The sequence below is a fragment of the Vulpes lagopus genome, chromosome 14, assembly GCF_018345385.1.
Source record: "Vulpes lagopus strain Blue_001 chromosome 14, ASM1834538v1, whole genome shotgun sequence".
NCBI classification, from domain to species: Eukaryota; Metazoa; Chordata; class Mammalia; order Carnivora; family Canidae; genus Vulpes; species Vulpes lagopus.
In genome coordinates, this window is record NC_054837.1 from 6,842,083 (window position 1) to 6,851,099 (window position 9,017).

Below are 9,017 nucleotides of genomic sequence, written 5' to 3' on the forward strand. Positions count from 1 at the left end.
ATTAACCCAAACTTTAATGACCCAAGATCATCGTCCTAAAAATATAATTTGTGAGGGAGGCATATAAGTTTGCTAACTAGCTAGATGCTAACGAGTCTGACAAAACAGGCGATAATCTCAGAGGATAATATAGTAAAATGCACTCGACCTCGTTCAATTTGCTTTGTTTTGCCAGCCTTGATTGCTTTAAAAGCTGCAAACCTAAAGTCCACAAGAGCTTTATCTTTTGAGGACAAACTATTTCATCCATATTTTGTAGTTGATCAAATGCTTGCATATTCGGGGAAGAGATGCAGGCCGTTATCAGGAGATGAGACGCTCTTCCGGGCCCTCCTGAAGGTGACGGTGACTGATGCCTCTGACCTACGTACCGAAGAGAATATAAACGAAGCTCGGATAAGCGCCATCTAGGGTTTGGCTCTGCCGGTGTCCCACGCACGATGCCTGACATGCGGTAGGCCTCACGGGTTGTATGGGGAAGAACGAGGCAGCCGTGAGCCCTTGGACAATTCATTTAAGCCCTGCGTGTCTCTGCTCCCTTTACAGGTAACCAGAGAAATTTGAAACAGTCACTTTACTTTTATTAACTTTTATTATCCTGGTGAATATGCCCAGCACATGCCCGGCATCGTAGTAGTCAGGTTCTCACTTCGTTTCTCTGGCTGCAGCTCTGCAATCCTACAAACAGGGGTTCCAATCATAGGGGAATCCCTATGACGTCATGCATCGGCTGCTGACGTCACTACCTGGAGGCATCTCCACCCTCCACGTTTGAATCAGCGCTCGGGGGCTCCTCCCATTTCCGTCACCTCCCCTTGCAGACCTGTTCCCCTCTGTTCCCTCTTCTCCCTCTGGCCCATTGTGCCAAATTTCTCCCTCCTCCCGTCCACCCACACACGATAGGCCCCTGGGATCTGAAGCGCTCTCCAGGTGGCTCTGGAGAGTTCCGGCACCCAGCTCACACGGTCCTCTGAGCCGCCAGAGAGTCAGGTTTTATAATAATCCCTGGACGAAAGCCTTTGTTTTCACTTCTGTGTGTCCAGCTGCCCACGGTGCCTGCCCTTCCCGGGGACACCCAGGGGCAGCCAGGCGTCGGGACAGAGGCGGGCCCGAGGCCATGCGGGGGCCTGCGGCCTGCGGGTCTGCTTCCCACCTTCACCAGCCCACGTCTGCCGCACATTCCTGTAGGACTCTGCACGTCTGGTCTTTGCTGCGAGACACCTTCTCTGGCCCGTTATGATGCCATTGAGTGTCATGAGCCATGTCCGGCACCCTGTCCTTAACCCTATGGGCGTGGGGCCCCTGCACTGTCGTTGCCTCTTGGGGCATTTCCCCCCCCCGTCTGGACTCCACATACCTTGGGTGAGTACTGATCTGAGTCCGCCTTCTGGGCTCCGCTCCTAGCCCACTGGCAGGCACCGAGTGGGGCCTGGTTATAGGGGACTTCAAGGAGACGACGGCTCCCGAGAACTCGGCAGGTCTGAACGTCACAGACCGCAGGCCCGTGGCTGAGGCCAAACACTGCTGAGACCACAAGAGTTAGTGGCATTGACCACAGCCACAGGCGGAGCAGAAAGGAAGGGTCTCTGGCGCCAGAACGCTGGGTCTTCTCCCGCCTGGGCCTTGAACGCTCACCCAAAGCCCTCAGGCTGCCCTGAATCCTCCTGGAGCTCTGGCCGCGTACAGCTTTGCTGAAGATAAAAGAGTGTTTACGGCAGCATTTGGGCGATGGCTCGGGACAGCCAGCTTGAGCAATCCCACAAAGAGCGCTTCTCCTCCGCGACCGGGCTGCGGATGATCTCACTTCAGAGCCTGGGCCCCAGCCAGGCCAGGGGCGCAGGGCTGTCTCTGGGGTAGGGGGCAAGAGTTGCTTCATCGGTCTTTGGCTTGAACATGACCGTGGCCATCTGTCCTCCCCGATCCCCGAGGGAGGCGTTAGAAGGAGCAGCGCACTGACATTCTGGCTGAAGGAAGGGAGGTGCCGAAGGCCACATGGACAGACCGTCCCCGGCTTCTCCGCTGCATCCAGAGGTGGGAGCTGTGCCCAGAGTTCTTCACTGGCTCCACTGTGCCGGGCTGGGGAGCATCTGCATCGTAGACATGGTTCCATAAGACGTCTGGGGGGACCTCTGGAAATTGGCAGCCGCCTGGCCCTGAAAACCGTGCGGCATCCTCTCGTGATGCCCCTGATGCCCTCTGATCACCAAAGGAGTTCTCGGGTGGCTAGCTGCCCTTCCTCCAGCCTGGAACTCACCGACGTCCTGTGAAAATATGACTGAGGATGCCGAATTCGAAGCCAGCTTCCTGCCTCTCCAGGAGCAGTGGCCTTCGCATCCATACCCTGCGAAGAATGGGAAGCTTGCCTCCGGTGCCCTTGGTCCTTGCCGCTCCCGCGTCCTCCCATCCAGGCCTGGATCTGTCCCCCGGGGCCTGGCTCTGGGCCAGCTCCAGCTAATTCTCACTAAGGTGTTAGGTGGCAAAGGCTCCAGGGTTATTAATCCTTGCGGGAGCTTTGCACGTTAACCAAAACTTTGTTATGAACTCAAAGGGCATTAAAAACTCATCACCATAACATGAAAACCATTTCTTTATTATGCTCCCTGTAAATCTTCACCCTCAGAAATGAATGTCATTATGATTATGACCTACATGCAATACTCGGCCGGGGTTTCTTCCTCCCACGCCGAAGTCCATTTCACACATTTCTAAATATCCCGTTTCCATCCTCATGATGGCTTGAGGGGAGCTCTTGCAGCATCTGCCCACCCTGTGATGACCGCCCCCCGACCCAGTAGTGGGCCTGCAGGGGAGGGGTCCTCCGTGTAGCTGTGACCTTGTCTCCACCTGTGCCTAACCATGGCCGCAGCTGAATGAGCAGGACTAGCGCCAGATTCAAGGGGAGCCAACCTCCCTCTTCCCCCGACAGAGGAATGCCAGGAAAATAACACTCGTCTTGGGCTCCTCTGGGGGCAGCTCAATCTGCACCTTGTCGATTCAGGAGCCAAGTGGATGGTTTCCCCTGACAATGACGTGCAGAGCAGGGCGGAGGCGACCATGCTTCCCCAGGGCCCGGGTACATCCCCACTGCTGGTGTCCAGGAGACATACCCATATGTTTTGATGAAGCCCGTGGGCTTGTTCTTATCACTTGCAAACAAGAGTCTAAACTACTTACAGTAACGATGATAATCGAGATGCTACGTGGAACCTTTGCCCAGAGACTTTACTCACATGGGCTCGTTTAATCCTTACAGTTACCTAATAGCTCGGCCCCGAGATGTGGGGACACTTTCTCAGGAGCATCCACCCTAATGTCTTCCTCACTGAGACTTGAACCCCGATCCGTCTCATGCTACAGTCTCCGGCCTTAACTATTGATGACCTTGGTGGGGCGAGCGTGTCATCCCAGAAGTGGACAAGCGGAGGGAAGAATCAAGGCCTTCCTCTACCAAGGAGTACATGTCAGCCAATCCAGTTTCGGGATGTGGGGGGCAAAAAGAAGACATTAGGAAGTGGAACCACAACCTGCTCAGCCCCCTCAAACAACCCCGTGGCGATGCTCTTCTCTTTGTGTTCTAGCCCCGAACTGCCGGAACCTGGGCTCGGGCACCTCAGCCAGAGGACTGCCCTCCCTCCAGTAGCAAGAGGACTGAGCATTGACCCAGTTCCCCAAACAGCTGTGATCCATTTGGGATGGTCCAGGGCACCTCTGTGAGGCCTCTCCTGCTGCCACTCACCTGTGCCTAGACCACCTTTCCTTGCTTCTAGACAATATCTTCCTAAGCTGTTCAGACTAGTGCCCGTCTATAACCCGTCAGTTGGCCATCGTCTACCGCCCTAATCTTGGGCATGCAGGATGCATCAAATGCCGTTTCTGCCCCCATGAGAGTGCTCAGTGGCATCTTAGGATACTCCCTAACGATACCACATGTTGGTACCAGATGAGAGGCACGCCAGCTGTCTGGGGAGCTTCGGGGAGGGGGTAACCAGCTCCATCTGCGGGACTGGACTCTGGAAGCTGTAAGATGTGGTACTAACCCGAGGAAAGCGAACTCACCAGCTTTAGTCCACTGCGGTAGATCACCTGGAGGGAGCCCACACTGAACCGCAAGGCTGTCTTGCCCTCAAGGGCGCCATGATCTCAGAACCTGATGGGATGAGTTACAAGCCCCCTCTGGACTAAGGATTGGCAGGCTATCCTTCAGGGGTATCGCCCTCAGCCCAAAAGAGAGTCTCGGAACAAAGGCCTCGCTTCGTGACTCTCCAACAACAGCACGTGTCTTCAGAAGCATCAGCCCAGTGGAGGAAAAGGATGATTTTCCACTTGCTAGATGTCTTCAGAGATGGCAACCACGCAACACGACTCTATGCAGAAGTTACCTCCCTCCAGGATGGAGTCAAGTGGTAGCTGGACCAGAAAGGCGGCTCAGGGTAGAGGATAGAGTGTCAGGAAATGCAGATAAAATGACTCTATTGGGAATATTTTTTAATTCCAGGCAAGTGATTGGATAGGAAAACAGTGAGTGTTCCCAGTGTAAAGACTTTCCATTCGGGTATTGATCTCGCGGCCATTCGGAAGCCGTTTTCAGGGAAATGGTCACTCTTTCCCTCTACATAATGTTCATAAATGTGTGGGCAAATTAAATGTGTCATAGATGAAACTGCCAACCAGAATACCACCCGGCTGTCTCATGTGAGCTTGGTTTATGGATCCGTGTTCTCCAGCGAGCATCGCAAATCCACATAATGTTCCCGAGTGCTAAATTTGGAGCCCTGATTTAGCTGACAGATGTTTAAAATCACATCGAGTTGGACAACTCCCTGAGGAGGACACAGCTGCAGATGTGAAAGAGAGCAAGTTATTTCCAGTTAAGGTCGGCGGGAACTCAGCCTGAAAACCTTCCGTCTCCATCCGCCTTCTTCAGACAGGATGAGATGGGTGACGTTTGCATTGCTGATTCCACCCACCTTTGACCAAACCTCACCCCCTCGTGGAACTGTTGCCAACATAAATGCAGATGTCGCATGTTGGGCAAGTTCTGGGTGCCCCAGCCAGCCTTCCTTGAGAGAAAAGGGACTGTCAGCCCCCTAAAAGGTGACACAGAGCCACATTTTAGAGCCCACTTTGTCCCTCTGGTGGCATCTTAAGTCTGCAAATGAGAATGATTTCGGAATTTTTCAGCTCAAGATCAGGCGTCCATGGCTTGGGGTAAGCTGAAATTCATGTGCTGAAGGAGGGACAGAGAAGAAATTCTTTCTCCCCTCCCTCCTCTGACATCCAAAACAGTTCCTCCTTCGCTTCTTAAAAACAACAAATTTAAAATCATCCTAGAATCCTCTTAACAAAATCACATATTTTAGACTTGTTTCAAGACTCAGACTGAAATGGATTTGTTTAAAAAAATTGTCTGTGCATTTGATGTGGGAGACTAGTGACCTTTGGTATTTTGTGTTTTTTTTAAAAAAAAAAACGTTTGATGTCTAAAATTTCCCTACTGAGTTTGTATTGTTTCTGGTCTCCTTCCGTGATCTTTCCATCCTACATCATTCCCCACATTCAAAATCAGTTCTTTATTTACTCAACAGAGGTTTTGACATAGTTGTGAGCTCATCGCAATGGCAGCTTTGAATCAATGCAAATCACATTGTGATGTCAAAATTGATGTGATGCGGGTGTAAGTTAAATGATCGTAAAATGATTTTAGGACAGAGCCCAATAGACGCTGTTATGCTATCAGGGGAATGGCAGGAAGGGAGTAAAAGAAGGTGTGCTCCATCTGTATCAGGGAGTACTGTGTGCGCAAACACTTCACTCCCAGCTTCGGGTTCTTATAAAGCCATCCTTACGAGCCATAAAATATCATTGGTAGAAATTGATGGGCAACTGGCTTGGGTGACAGAGTGGGTTTGGCTCACGATTTTCATGTGCTCTGTTGAACAGATAGTGTGTCAAGTGTGTGACAAACTGGGAACATAGCAAACTCATCCAGTGCCCATTAATCCTGGGAGCCTACTTTGTTGATGGTCAGGATGGGAGGCGTCTCTCTGGGAAGAGGAATTCAGGCAGAGGATGAATAAGAAAGGCAGGACTAGACGCTAGGGCCAGTGGGAGAATCTCGGATGAGTTCCTTTTTTTTTTTTTTTTTTTTTTTTTAAGATTTTATTTATTTATTCATGAGAGACACAGAGAAAGACAGAGAGGCAGAGACACAGGCAGAGGGAGGAGTAGGCTCCATGTCGGGAGCCCAACGTGTACTCGGATCCCGGGTTTCCAGGATCGCACCCTGGGCCAAAGGAAGGCGCTAAACCACTGAGCCACCCAGGGATCCCCTTGGATGGGTTCCTATGCCAAAATTTGTGAAGACCATACTTCCTGACTTCCTGTAGAAGGTACCTTTTACTACATGACTCAGTCCTCAACGTTGTCTTTGATGTATGGATTTCCATAGTTGGGAGTGGAAGATTACATATGAATCCATTAGCATGAACAACTTCAGAAACATTGGAGGAAAGGGGCAAGTGATTAATTTTAAAAACAGATCTAGAATATTTGGTTTGTTACAACAAAAACTTACTCTTCTACCTAAAAAAAAAAAAAATTCAATAAAATAATTCTATCACACGTGCATAAACACAGGCCTCCTCCCAAAAGAAACTTCAATGGATGAAGGGTCAGGAAACTATATAATTGACTAGGCAAGTTCTTTCACCTCACCTCTGAGAAATCGTAGTATTTCTGGGAGAATAAAATGCATCAATAGACACAGACAGTACTTTGAGAAGTTGAAAGGGAGTCTGGAATGCAAAATGTTACTGCCATTATTCTTGGTCCGACATAAAGGGTAGTTTATAAATCTTGTTGACTGACTGTGATATTAACGGTAATTCCTGTAAGAGAGTCTTTTATGCATACATTTTCAGAAGACTTTGGACACTGAAGATAAATGTTTACGACGATGCATTCAGGATTCTACTTAATAAAATCTAATTTGACTTTGGAAAGCACAGTCTTTAAAGTCCAGTTTGAATCCTGATTCCACAACTCACTTGTTCTGACTCCTTTGGGAACATTAGTTAATTTCTCTGAGCCTCAATGGCCTTGGCTGTTAAACAGAGGATGTAATAATTAGCCTTCCTCATAGGGCTGTAGTGAGACAGACATCATATGATGGGTATTCACTGTGTAACCCTGCTATGTATGGGAATCATGGCCACTCACTTCACTGGGGGATCTCTAAGCGAAGTGCAGTTATTGATGATCACAAATATTCATTCTTTTGTACCAACGGGCAAACTTGGATAATGGGGAAATGATAAACTCAAAGCTTCCAGGTGAAGTAAGGTGATGATTAGGAACAAATCCCAGGCCTAAGATCTGGCCATTAGGTCATGATAGAAACCATTTAACGAACTTCTGTGGATGTAATTCTTACCTTAGGAGTGTTCGGGGCTTATGATGTCTGAATGTCTAAGGATATAGGATCATTTTCTCACCAGAGACCTAGGGATCCTTGGCACAGGGACCATGAGGAAATGGGAAAAGAAAGTGGAGTCTCTAGTGCTCTGCTACTGGTGAGCTCACATCCCTCAAGCTAAAGAGAATTCTGGATGCCCCGGGTTCTCCTGGACATTCATCTTGTGGACTTGATTCCTTTTCTAATTCTTTTTTTAAAAATATTTAATTTATTTATTCATGATACACAGAGAGAGAGAGAGAGAGGCAGAGAGAGAAGCAGGCTCCATGCCAGGAGCCTGACGCGGGACCCAATCCGGGGACTCCAGGATCGCGCCCTGGGCCAAAGGCAGGTGCTAAACTGCCGAGCCACCCAGGGATCCCCCCTTTTCTAATTCTAAATACAAAGGTAACAGTCCACAAAGCTCTTAGATAATGATTCCTTCCTACTTAGTGTTAAAGTACAGTGTGGAGCGCATCATCTACAGAAGGACTGATTTGTTAAAGTTCCGAGGGGTTGGCTAAGACAACGGGCTGGGAATCACGTCCATGGGTCTCCCCTTATGACCAGTCAGTAAAGTGAAGTTACCAAGGAAAAAGGAGTTTCCAAAGATTCCCACCCACCCCTAGCAGAGTGAAGAACACAATCTCCATTTGCAACTTGGCAGAAGTCATCACGCCAATATTTATAGGTCATTACTTTAAATTTTAATCAGAGCCAGAAAAATGAATACTTCCACAGATGAAAAGGAAATATTTGACTTACCATTACCACAGAGGAGTAACCTCCAGTGCTAAACCTAACACATTTTCTCGGTTTATTATTATTATTTTATTATTATTTTTGTTCATTTTCTCAGTTTAAATGGATTTTCAGGATGTGCACTTACGGGTGCAAAGGCTATGCATGAAAGTCCTACGTGGAAATGGCTTAAATGTGTGTCTCTGGAAACCAGGTGAATGAATTATGGCTCATTTGCACAGAAGTTTCTACCCGTAAACTGAGTAAGGAACATCTCTACGCTTTTTAAAAAGATTTATTTATTTGAGAAAGAGAGAGAGAGAGTGCATGCACTCTTGAGTGTGAGCAGGGCGAGGGGCAGAGGGAGAGAGTCTCAAGTGGGGTGTGGACCCCAAAGCGGGGCTCCATCCCAGGACCCTGAGATCATGACTTGAGCTGAATCCAAGAGTAGGATGCTCAACTAAATGGGCCACCCAGGCGCCCCAGATCTGTATATTTTTATCTACAGCTACCAACTGAATACATTCTGAAATGAAAGGCCAGGTACCTAACGGTGTGTTGAGTATGCTAATTTCCCCCAGGTGTATGGGGGGATAAAAATACAGGCACGGAGTGTACAAAAGATGAGGCAGAAATGTAAGCAAGAATTTTAAGAAGAACGAGATTGGTTGGGGCCTACACAATGTCTACTACATATTTAACTGTACCTTAATCCTTGACCCCCAAGCACGAAGAACACGTCCTCCAACTGTGCCTTGGTCACCTTCTAATTTCTTGAGCAACAGATTTGCTCAAAAGAACAGGATCTACGAAGATGAGTGAA